This window comes from Lonchura striata, chromosome 1, assembly GCF_050655825.1.
Source record: "Lonchura striata isolate lonStrDom1 chromosome 1, ASM5065582v1, whole genome shotgun sequence".
NCBI classification, from domain to species: Eukaryota; Metazoa; Chordata; class Aves; order Passeriformes; family Estrildidae; genus Lonchura; species Lonchura striata.
Window position 1 is genome coordinate 52,387,115 of NC_140703.1, and position 13,360 is coordinate 52,400,474.

Genomic DNA, 13,360 nt, shown 5'->3' on the forward strand with positions numbered 1-13,360 from the left:
TAAAACTTGAAGTCAGTAATTAACACTTTGATTTTTTAACAATGTACACACCTAGAAGGTAACAAGAGTGTTTTGAAATCAAATTAAATTACATTATTATTATATTCATTATTTTATAGGTAAATTTCATTTTTTTTCCCTCTCAAATATTGCATTCAGAGCTAGCTTACACAAATCTGTTGTTAATTTGCACACAGATGTCACTCTCTGCAGGACATAAAACCAAAGCAGAGACAGCCAACAGTAGTATTTTTTTGTGGCATCATATTTACAGAAGCAGCCTAGCTTTCATGGTTTTTTTTTTTATAAAACAAAAACAAACTCTCCAGAGGGAAAATAGACAAAGCTCTAATTTGCTGGTCGCTAATATTTAGGTACATACCTATTTATTTGCTGTATTGCATGTATTCTTTTTGAGAAACATAAAATTGTTGAAAATTGAAGTGTTGGAATCATTTCTAGAACAATGCTACTGTTTCCCACTGTGTTGCAAAATGTGTCTGACTGCAATTTTGGACAATGTTTTTCTGGGGACTAAAATTGTGACTTTTTCTTTTCCAAGATTTATCATGCTGAAAGTTCCAGCAAATATTTAAAAATGAACCATGCTGACAACCTCTTTTCTCATGTAGCTGGTAGGAATTGAATTGAGATCTAACACGCATTGAACTGAATCGAGCAGCTAACACGGATATCTGCAAGTTGTTGGAGAAAAACTTACTTTCAGGAATTACAGCTTAGAAACAGATGTGTAATGGTAACTTTCAGGTGAAGCTTTGTAACAGCCACCCACTGACTTATAACCCTGGCAAAATGCAAGTAAGCTTAGACAAATTTATTTAAGTCCATAAATTGATATCTATACAAATAACCTGAACTTGTAGCATTTAAGGATGAAGAAACACAAAATTGTATTGATTACTATGTAGAATAACTTTCCTTTATTTGTACTGTAAGAATTTTGTCTCTGCTGTAATCAATGTGAAGAATTGACATGCATAAACAATACCATTTTATTTTGGTATTTTATCTCTGATATTTGTAATTACAGCACAAATAGGAGCAGTATTAAAAGAACAGTGTGCCTTAAGAACTGAAGAAACTGCCAATAATACTCTGCCCTTTCATAAGAGTATTCCTCTAACACTAAGTACATAAAATGATGTGCAATGTTGTTACATGAATTACTCACAACTATCACATTGTTCCATTCATTATTTCACTTTAGTTTTAAAATACAATTCACTGTGCTTTTTGTAGAGAAGAGGGTCTGGATTGGGAATGCAGCCACTCATAGATACATGAGTGTTCATGAACTGATATGCATACATTAAAGCATCTCTGGTAATAATGTTGCTTATGAAGTGTCACTTACACAATATACTGTGTTGTAAATTTAAATTGTATTTTGAGTTTCTGTCCAGATTGCTAAGCTATGAATTCAGGGGCAAGGGAATTTGATTTATTCTTCTATATTAACCTTTTTTCCCTGCAATAAATATAAAGGGATGCCAGTAGCAACGATTCTTTTACATCTTCGGTACCTTTGTTGAAGTTCCTTATTGTTCAAATTCTTCTTTTGTGCTGTGTGAGATGTCCAAGTGATTTGAAGAAGACTAAAACTATACCAAAAAATCATACAAGCTAATTGCAATAAAACGAAAGAACTTAATTTTCTAAAATAATCATTCCAATAGGTGTCACATGACAATGGAAAACTAAAGGAACCAATATTTCTCTATTTCCTGCTTGATGTAAACTCTAAAACATCTTCAGACAGTTCAGTATTCTGTATGATGTGTACCCAAAATCAGTACTTTTAAATACATCTATAGGAAAGAAACTGATGTTTCTTGGATTAAAATAAGTATTATTACTTCTTGTGCTTAAGTGAATGTGGGACCACTCCAGGTACGTTTAACAAAAAGTGCTGGTCCTTTTAACTTGTATCTAACGTTCAAAGTTAACCTTCTGGAAGGTCACATCAGTTCTTTGGCAAATGCTCCAATGTTTTCATTCGGAAGTGGTCTGAATCACTGCAGGAGAGGTGAATGAGAATGGGAATGAGAATTATAGAAGAGAAGGCTGGAGGGAACCTGTTCAGAGGTGGGCAAAGGAAGAAGAGATTAATAGCAATAAAGAGAGAAAGGACTGGCATGGGCAAAGCAGGACATGAGCTGTGCCTGGACATTAAAGAGGATGGGGAAGGACAGCTTGCAAGCACTAACAGCCACTTCTCTTCAGAGCCTTAAACTGAGCAGCTGAGTTGCAACACCCCTCAATTGTATGGGACTTGGCTGCACAACTGGAAAACAAACATCTTATTCCCTCTGGAGTCTAGGTCACAAGGAAGTAGAATTTGTTTTCACTTTCATAGCTTATATGGTGTGTTTTTTGACATTGTTCATTAGTTATCCCTTCTACTTTTTCTTATTTTCTTTTTCTTGTTCTGTTTTTTTGTTGTTGTTTGTTTGTTTAATTGGGGAATTGGATACTTAGGCAGTAATAAATATGTGATAAATTTCTTTAGTGTACAATCTATGCAGAAAGAAATACATCATAGAGTTTTCTCAGATATAGTAACTTACAAAATTAACACTGTTACATTCCAGAGATTTTCAAGTTACATCAACAGCTGCTTAGAAATTCACTTTCCTCTAATATTTGATGTTACAAAAGTCCATTGATTGGTGGGTAGAATCAGGAGGAAAACTTAGGGAATTGCTAATGTTCAAACTATTTTAATGGCCCTCACTAAGGTGCTGAATTAAGGTTATGCAGGTACTTTGCCATTCCTTAAATTTGACATGAGTCTTCAGAAATTAATTTTTTCTGTGACCCAATTTTTGAAGGTAATTATCCTTTCTGTTGTTTTCTCTAGTACAGGGAATACCTCAGCTAAGATTCTCATCTTGAGATTTGGCATGATTTCCAGCTATCACTACAAATAGGAAACAGTGGGGAAAACCATCAAAATTCGTTTGTGAAATAGTTGACTTTCTAAAGTATTGCATATTCAGTGGATTTAACTTTTAAACAAAGACCCACAATATTTTTACTTATCTGGCTTCTGCTGCTCATAAATAAAAATAAATGCATAAAGCAATGAACAATGAAAAACTTCGTCTGCGACATAAAAATCACCTCTGCCAACAATTTGATTGTGTCCTAGGGACATGCAGAGGAGGAATTAAAAGGAAAGATCCTCTATCAGCTCCTTTTTGTTTGTGTATTGTTTGTGACTGGATCCGTTTATTAGCCTGGAGATAATGTGACAGTTGACTTGAGCAGCAACACAGCACTCATTAGTAAGCTTGACAGGGAGGTGCCAGCAGCTACTTGAGATTATATTTTATCAATCTTCATGGCTCATTTGGGAGGCTCACTACGCTGTGATCTACTCCCAGTGCTCACTGGGACAGGGGCAAGCAACTGTGAGTGCTACTAAGAGTGGGGACTTGCAGAAGTTCTCTGTGATGAGATAATCTCTTAGCAAAGAAATGTACTGCTGACCTAACAATCCTGCAATGCCTACCTGACAAATTCAGTATCAAACGTAGGAGACTTGTATAGAGTTTTTAATGTAAATTTTCTAACATTTCTGTACCCCTTAGGATAGTTATTTGCAGAACTCTCTCTGAAAGGAAAATTGAAAAGATGGGTAAAAACATTAATGCCATTTTTGAAACTGTCATCAGTCGAAAGGAGCAGTGACAATACTTTAAGAATTTCAGTGATTACTCTCTCTTCCTTGACTTTTCCCATGATATTTTTGGTAGATTATGGTAATTTTGAAGTAATTTAATGTTTTTAAAGAAATTTTAACATTGTATTGATTTGCAGCACTGTGATTCATCACAATGATGCCAATCCCCATATGAAAAGATTTTGTATCATTCCTTCCACAGACATTAAACTGCAGTAAATAACAAGAGATAATACAAAAAAATAAAAAAAACCCCAGTGTTTCTCCATTCTTCTCTGCATGTTGAGCTCTTCAGAGGCATTAAGAACACATTTTCAGTGCCCCTGGAAAAGATAGTGACATATTCATAAAATACACACAAGCTAAAATTCTAATTTATTTACACTGTTCAAGAATGAGTACTTCGGGTAAAAAATTAACTATTGCAAGATTCATGATAAAAACATGACTCTTGGCAAAACTGGCGCCTGTTGTGTGTATTGCTGAAATATCACATGCTGCTGATAGTTTCCTACTGCTGTGTGTTGGTAATGTCCCCCAGATTACCAGCTGAGGAAACAGAATGTCAGCTTTTGTCAGGCAAGAAGAAATGTTTTAATGTGTTTAGGAGGTTAGTGCAGTATGAATTACTGGAATACCATATGTCCTCTAAAACACATGGCAAATTTATCTTTGCCAGAAAACTGCAAGTAAAAAACACTTGATTGTGTGGTCTGATTCCAGGCATGTAAAAAAACCCCAAACAATTCCCCCACCATGCTTACATGCCATTTCAAGTAATATATTTTATAGAATCAGGTAAGAACAACATTACAACAATAATGTATAGAACAGCCTGACTTCATTTATTCCAATCTTTTTTTGTGTCTTTATATAATGTTGAAATTCCTTTTTTTATATTTTCAATACTGTATCCATATAAGGTTTGCTCATATTTACAAAAATAATACTTTATTTTAAAGGATTGCATCATCCCTGTACCAGAAAATGCTTAACCACAAATTCCTGTAATAAAAAATGAACAATGCCAATGCCTAGTCACTGAATAAAGACAAGAGATACCAAAGGTGACAGAGCTCAGGGACTTGAGTAAGAGAGGGAGAATTGAAGAAGAAAGATGTGAGGCTGGATGCTCATTTGGGGAGCATGTATATATGAAAAAGGAGAAGATACTGAAAGGGAAAAAGGAGCCACTCCTTCACCAATGAATGTTGAACTCTGACTACAATTTGAAGCATAAATGCAGCATTCACAATGGTGTCTAAAATTATACCCTTTGTAGTGATTATACCTTTTTTATTGATGATTCATTTGTTGATGCTAATTCCATATTTGGTTCTTGTAAAATCTGGAAGGAATTCCTGTTCATAAACTTAGAATTCAACATGTGAATTAATTTGTCCAACAGAATCATCACTGAAGTATTGCCTTTAGCAGAAACAATCAAAACAAGAAAATTCACTGCTAAGTCTTCACCATGCCATATGTCCTGTAATATCTAATTACAACAGGGGCACAATAACCAAGTCATTAAACTTGCACCCTATTGTGCATAGGTATTAGATGACATGTGGTGCACTTAAAATAAAAGAATGACATTCCACTCAATTCTTTTATTTGTGGCAACAGTTTCTAATGTAGGAAACTTTGGTCTCTCTTTTGGTCTTCTGGGAAAATTGCCAAGACTATAGTTTTTGACAAAAATTATTTAAAAAATATCCATAGACCTCTGGAATCTGCAGTAGCTATTTATATTAAATATACATCAGCTTTGTTACAGAGGTCTCGAAAGTTTTCTGTATTCAAACATTTCTGATGAGTCTTTTCACCATTTAAAGAAACTGCGTTGACACAGGATAGGAAGAAAGGTTCCTTTATGAAAGCTGATTAAAGGATATTAAACAAAGAACAGACCTTACTAGCCCCTTTTTGGAGCAAAGATAAATCCCTGCTGAAGTACTACACAGAGGGTTGGTCAGATGAGTTTTATTGAAATCTTCATTAACAAACCAGAGAAGGGACTAGACCAAGAAATCTCTTCATTTGTAGATTATTTCAGTAAAAAGTTACTAATGACAAGGAACTCCAGAATGACCTTAAAAACCTGAGTAATTGGGCAAAAACATGGCAAATGAAGTTTAATGTAGGTAAGTTTAAAGCCTGTAGGAAAAAATTAAAGTCTGAACACAAACTTGAAAGTCACACTATGAAAAGAGTCAGTCCTTAAATCATCAGTATGGTGGCTGGGGAAGTCCAAAGAAGCCTTCAAAATGCTGGTCATCTCAAAGAAGGGAAGAGAGAAAAGCAGAAGCTCTCATTTTTTTTAAAGTCTAAGACTTTGTTAGCTCAGCATCTTGAGTATTGTGGGTAGTTTGGACCTCTCCATGGATGGACATAAAGAATTTTAGTAGTATAGGGAAATAGGTGGCAGAGATTTATGAGGAGACATTCAGTTTTTAGAGGAGAAAGTTAAAAGTGATGCAGCTGAAATCACAAAATCATGAAGGTGGATAAAGTGCAAGTAGGTTAATTGCATTTATAAATAGTTGAACATTCCCCATTCTGATACACAATTAGAATATATCAGAAGTATTTTAAGATGACATTTCAAATTGTGATTTCAAGCTTTGCAGATCCCATGAAAGAGAAAAGCAACTTAGAGCCCGGGCTTGAATTATTATAATGCCATTATTACAGTTGCTATTATAATTATTATTTTGCAGCACGATTTCATATTTTTAAAATTTATTCTTATTTCACAGTTTCAAAATTCTCACTTTATGTACAGTAGATGGATTTTGACTCATCATTTAGTTCTAACTGACTAGACAGTGTCAACCATGGAAACCAATGCAGTCCTTTATGGTCCAAAGTATAACGTGAACTAACCTAGGTAACACTATAGTTAACATTGTACAAGATTCAACTGCAAATCTCAAAAATATATCGAGCTGTGTAGAAGTCAGAGATCAATACAAACTCCAAATACAGTCTGGAGTCTATATATATACCATATATATATATAAATCATCTCATACATTAAGGCCATCACTCTTTGCTGTAATATTTCTACACTTGCTACTTTCACTTTTCTCTGCTTTTTAACAGCTTTTTAGGCATAAGACAACTTATCTTGCTGTTATTTTAAGAATTCTTTGGACACATATCATTCTTGTCTGCTGTTGCAACTCTCCTATAGTTTCTGCACATAGTACAAGAAAGGATGTTTCCTTTCCATGGCAGAGTATCCTTAGCACAGTGTTCTGGTTTCAGCTGGGGTAGAGTTTATTTTCTTCCCAGCAGCTGGTGTGAGGCTGTGTTTTAGATTTGTGCTGAACACAGGGATGATAATATTGAGCTGGTTTTGTTATTGCTGAGCAGGCCTTGTACAGAGCCAAGGTATTTTCTGCTTTTTATACTGACACACTGGTGAAGAAGCTGGGGTTGCATGGAAGTTGGGAGCAGACACACCCAGGGCAGGTGACCCAAATTGGCCAGAGGGATATTCCAGACCACAGGGCATCATGCTCAGTAAATCAAGGTGAAGGAAAGATGGCAGAAGTGGTGGGGGGAATGTTCAGAGTGTTAGTGTTCATTTTCCCAAGTCACTGTTAGGTGTGATGGGGCCCTGCTCTCCTGGAGAGGGCTGAACATCTGCCTGCCCATGGGAAGTGGTGAATTAATTCCTTGTCTTGTTCTGCTCGCATGACTTTTGCTTGCCCTAATAAACTTTCTTTATCTCAATCCATGAGTTCTCTCACTTTTTTCCCTTCTGATCCTCTCCCTTATTCCACTGATGGGGGAGTGAATGATTGTGTAGGGCTTGGTTGTTGGCTGTGGTTAAACTGTGATACAGACTATTAGTGTAAAAGAGGAGGAAAATGGAAAACAATTATGTTCAAAACACAATGCAATAAAACAAAAACTGTGGTATTAAAATGAACTTGCTCCTGTATTACTTTAGCATCTCCTTTCAGGCTGTGTTTTCAGGGTGTTTTCTTTCTTTGATACAGGCCTTATACAGACATTTGAGATGTACAGATCAGCCATATGAACTTTATGAAATGCCAGTAATTGCTGTCCTTGCACATAAAGCCGTTATTTTAAACAAAAAACCTTACTTAGATTCCCCACTCCCCCTACAAAATAGGTGAAGAGATTAGCTCACATTAAGGTCCAGTGGCTTGCAAAATTAAAACTGTTGGAGCAGAAAAAAACCCTGATCAGATATTTTAAAATCTGAATTATAAGATCAACAATGGACTACCAATAAATTTCAGAATTTTAAAATAAATCACCTTGTATCTAAGGTTTCTTAATGTTATAAAGAATATTTTAGAACTCAATATCAAAGTAAATAACTAGCAAAAATAAAAACCCCAATTTCTTTAACTATATTATCTTGTACATTAGCTTAAGGCTCTGGGAGTTTTTCATAAAAATTGGACTATCTCCAAAAGTTTTTCACCGTTACCATTTTCACCATTACTATTACCTTATATGTCTATATTGCTACTTTTCATTAATATAATGGAGGTTTGCACAGGGGAAGAAGGGAGCAGAAGTACCTGAACTAAAAGTATTGTAAAAACCAAATATCTGTAAATGGAAAAAATATGAGGCCTTTAAGCACAGAAACTTCATTTAGTGCCTAAGAATTAATCAGGTTAATATGTTTTTGCAGTCCACATGTTCTTATAAATACAGCCTTTAAATATCTTGCTTTAGCTAAACACCTCCATGGATTGCTAGGCTGATGGTGATATCCTTTAGGATCCTGCTTTTCATTGTTATTCTTCTATGGGCTTTCTTGTGATATTAGTCATGCCATTGTCAAACAAATTTTTGCATATTATTGCTTTTTATATGATTAGTTGCTACCAAAACATAAAATTAAGATTGTGTTATAAGAGGGTAGCACTGTACATTAGGGGGTTGGTGCTCTTGTGTGTAGAAAAGAAAAACATGCTGAAAAAATAAAAGTGACCAAAAAGATAGAAATTCTTCCCATGGGAAAGTTTTCTTTGGTTTTATGATATAGATTTTTTTATTACACGGGAATTAAATGCCCAAGTAAATAAACTATATCTTGCCAAGCATATTATGATCTAGAAAAAAAAAAAATTATGTTGGCTGCCCTGATACACAGATAGTCCCAGATAATTATGCTGCAAAACATTACACAGTGCTTTAAAAACACAGCAGCATATGGCTTACATTTTAAGCAGAAGAATTACTTGTTATTACAACAAATGACTGAATAAAAACTTAGACAAATACGAGTTTATCTAGTCATATTGTGGGTACGATGCAAAAAACAAGTTAGCAGTACCTGTTTGTTTTTTTTCCGAATGCTTGAAAATGTGGTTTGAAAACAAAGCTATCTGAAAGAATACACAGATTTTTAAGTATTCAAATGAATTCTTTCCTCAGCTCATCTGTGACAAACCTTGGATGTGTATGTGTTTGTATGTGTAGATGTCTAGGGAAGAGTATCATGTCTTTTTTTTTTTTTCAGGGCTGGCTTGTGTGGCTTTTTGCAAATAACAGCCAAAAAATTACATTTTAACATATAAAAACTGCATTTTTGAAACTTTTTAATGTTCATTTTACCCTTAAAATAAAGGCTATACATGACAGAGCTATACTTCAGATGAGAAATAATTCATTCTTGAGACAGATTCCAGCCCACATTTTAAAAAATGTTGATTTATGAGATAGATAATTCAAATTGTCTTTAAAATTTCTGATTTACATGAAATGTTTTGAAATATACATTAACCTTTGAGATGTTTTGGGCTGTTGGCCAGAATCACAAGTCTTTTTTGACAATAGTAGTAAGGGTTTTTTTCTAAACACCGTTACCTTGTCATGGACCAATGCTACAAAAATAATTTAATATTTTTCTCATTAGTGTCATCTGCCTTGAAGTTTTATTTGGTATGTGTTTAGATGTCTAATCTCTGTGTTGGATGCACTGTGTGCTCTGTGTGAATGGGAACAAAGCTGTTAGGAAACTAGCAAAAAGCTGTCGCACTAATTTGTCGGTTAGCTGGCATTTGCTGAGGAATGGCTCAAGGTGTTTTTTGTCAGGAATACTGCTAGCTTTGGTCACACTGTTTGTGTGCTCCAGATGCCTGGATGGTAGTCTGAATCACCTGAGAAAGTCAAAATAAAATAACTGGTGCTGTTGCTATCATTAATTCCTCTTTTCTGAAGGGTGCACTATATCTTGCTTTCTAACTATGAAAAGTAAAATTGGTAAGAGATCAGAAAAAGAGGAAATAGGTCTTCATTGCATTGTAGAGATTTTTTTGTCACTTGTGGATGCAAATCTCCCATCTTCTAAATTAATAAAACAATTTAATTTGCTGCTACACCACCTTCAGTTATCTTTCATGCCTCCTATTAGTTCCTTTTCTCTTCCTGTAGTGCCGCAGTCACCTCCCATACACTTGAACTCCTGTCTGGGCAAGTGGGGAGGGCTCACTGATTCCAGGCTGCACAGGTGCCAGCAGGCCAGCAGCACACGTGAGTTAGGGCAGCAGGGTCATGGCAACCTATGGACACCATTCATAGCACATTGACTAATTCTCAAAAGACTTGCTCCAATTAAATGTCTTTGGCTCTTCTATTACTTTATCATCTGATCATGGATCAGGTCTGATGGATGAGTAGTCCTTTATTCAGTCAACCCCCCTTTTTTTAATCAGGAAACCAACACAAGCAGCTCGTATGTGCAGTGTGTTAAGCAGAGGTGAATGCTGGGGTGCTCTTGCCAACCCTCATATTTTCTTCTGTCTTAATTGATAAATCATATTTTTTTTCTCTTTGAAAAGTTTTTTACTCTAGCTCATGCTACAACAAAAGCATCCCTTTGAGATTCCAAAGGCTTTCTGTGGTTTTGTTGCATGCACTTTATAGAAAAATTGCAGGTCAATTCATTTGAATGCTCTGACTGTGGTGAGTTCATACATCATGTATAAAAATATTATGGAGTTTTGAGATCAGGTCAAGAGTAAATTAAAATACTCCATCTAATTTAATCACAAGGCATTCTTTGTGAAACTGCTAACCCAACTTTCTGTTTTTTCTGCTTCTTTTTAATTTTGATTAAAAAGGAAAAAAATATCTGCATTTATACTATCTTGTCCTAGGTCTGCTCAGTTATTTGCCTCAACCCCTCCTCTCAATACCCTTTAGTTAGTTTTGACCAAATTTCACAGGTTTCATGGATCACGGATCAGAGGAAATGTGTGATGTAAATTGCAAAATTGGAGAGAGGACCCCATTAGTGACCTAGCTGGAGAAAATATTGCAACCACTGTTCAACCATCATTAGACATCAGAGAATCTGCACAAAGCTGATGTGCTTTCTCTGAGCAGGAAATGTTCACTGGAACTGCAGCATTTGTAGGAGGAGAGAGTATCAGCTGTGCCAAACAAATCCATAGGAAACTCAGCTTGTTTAGCTCTAGTTCTCACTAACCTGTGAATGAGAATGATATTGAATCTGTCATATGTGAGAGAGTGCACATGCATATTCCTTCAGCTAGATGAAAGCAAGTCTTGTTATTTCCTAAACACTGTTAGAAATACGGATTCAATTGTAAAGTTTTTAAATGTGCATTTCACTTGCTAGAGACCTTATGTTGCGTTTCATCTACTATTCTAACTCCCCAGCAGCAACACAACTCAGTACAGCAAGATTTACTGTTGCTCAAGTCAGATTACTGGATGTTCCTGGTTTCATAAATTATGCCTACAACTGCACCATGGAAAAGAAAGCTAAAAGGCTGAGAGGAGCTTCTCTCTCTGGTATATTACTCTCCATTTAAAAAATGCACAGGTAAATAGTATCACATACTTCTTAGCCACTGATGTTATTTAACAGAAAGTTCCTATCTTTTATGTCTAGCATTGGGCATCTGAGTTGGGTAGGCATGAAGGAAAGTGGCTGCATCATTTTAGGATGTTTTGTAGCACAAGCTTTTCTAAGAATTTGTTATAATTATTGGGCCACTTTTCTTATTTTCCACTTATATGCATTTGATTTGATTAATTTCTTTGATTTTCCTTTGGAAGGAAAAACTCCAGTCTCATCCTATTCATATCTTTTGTTACTCTTGGCATCCCTAAAATACTTAGAGTCTGATATGTCATGTGCTGTTGAACTAGCAAATAAAATTTTAGTATATCTCCACTATTTTACACCACCTCAAAAATACTGCAGGGCTTCAATTACTTACTTAATTAAATCTCAAGTTCTATAAATGCATATAATCTGGACTGGAAGAACTGAAAAACCATCATTCCTTTCAAGAATTGTGCTTCCTTCCTACTAAAGTTCTTCTATGGTGAAATGGACTTAGACACCATGAGCCAATTATTATCTTTAAATATTTTAGATTGCTTTTTGATGAAAACCAACTTGAGAAGCAAACTTTACTGAAAACAATATAGAAACAAATGGAAAACTTTCTATAGGAGCTGCTAGCTGTTCTAACAGTACATCAGCTCCTATGTACCCTCCACAGTTTCTACAGTGCAAAATCCCTCAAAATGAGGAATCTATATTTGGGTTGGTCACAGAGAATTTTAGAGAAGCAATTCAGCATCATCTTTGATTTAATAAAGAGGGTTTATAATAAAAAAGGTAATGGGATGATCCACTATTGTTGATCTGGTCAGTAAGGAATGATCTCCTCTGTGCTGGTGGATCCCCTTGGGCAGCAGAGAAGGGTTTGGAAACCCTTTGAAAAATCATTTCTCCAAGGGCTCCGCCACATCAGTAATACCACAGTCTAATTCAGCATACTCGAACCACCACATCTGAGCCCTCTAGAGGTTTTTCTTGTAGAATCAATTTCTACAAAAATACCAGTCTGAAAGTACATATTTTTCAGTGGTGCAAGGACTATAAAAAATTATTTTTGTAATGAGGTAGCATTTTCTTTCCCCATGTGAAACACTGATGGAAATCACAATAACTAAATGCAATGTCAGGTTAAAAAAAAATGTTGTAGTTTCATGTTGTTGGTTTGCAAATTGAATTTTTACATAAAATTTACACTAAATGGAACCTCATTATACAGGGATGAGGTCCAGTATGATCCAAATCATTAAAATCACTGTACTGCTTAATGATTCACTAAGTGGTACTGCAGTGCCATAAATTTAGTACTAGTTTCATGATTCAAAACACCAGACTGAGACACCAGCAAATCGTATGTGGATCATTAAATTTACAATGAATGTCAGAGATGAAATAAGGGGGAAAAAACACTTTGAGAGATAGGGATAATATGTGCTCTAAGGTGACATCCATCAAGATAAATGATCTTATACCACTTCTGCTTGGATAATAATGGGGGGTTGTTTTTTTGTTATTCTTCATTTCATAATTTCTACAGGAGTTGAAAGTCTAAGCCTTTTAAGAATTAAAGTATCTGTCATTTTCTGAGTACCTTGTGATCTACTTTATTTGTATTTGTACAATATACATATGCTGTTACATTCTCCTCCGTCCACATTGGGCCAGATTCTCCCCTTGGTACGAACAAAATAGTTCAGCTTTGTACATTCTACAACAGTGGATTAAAATAGTGTAGGTAGTATCAGAACCCTTGAAAATAATGTTTTGAGGTTTTGAAT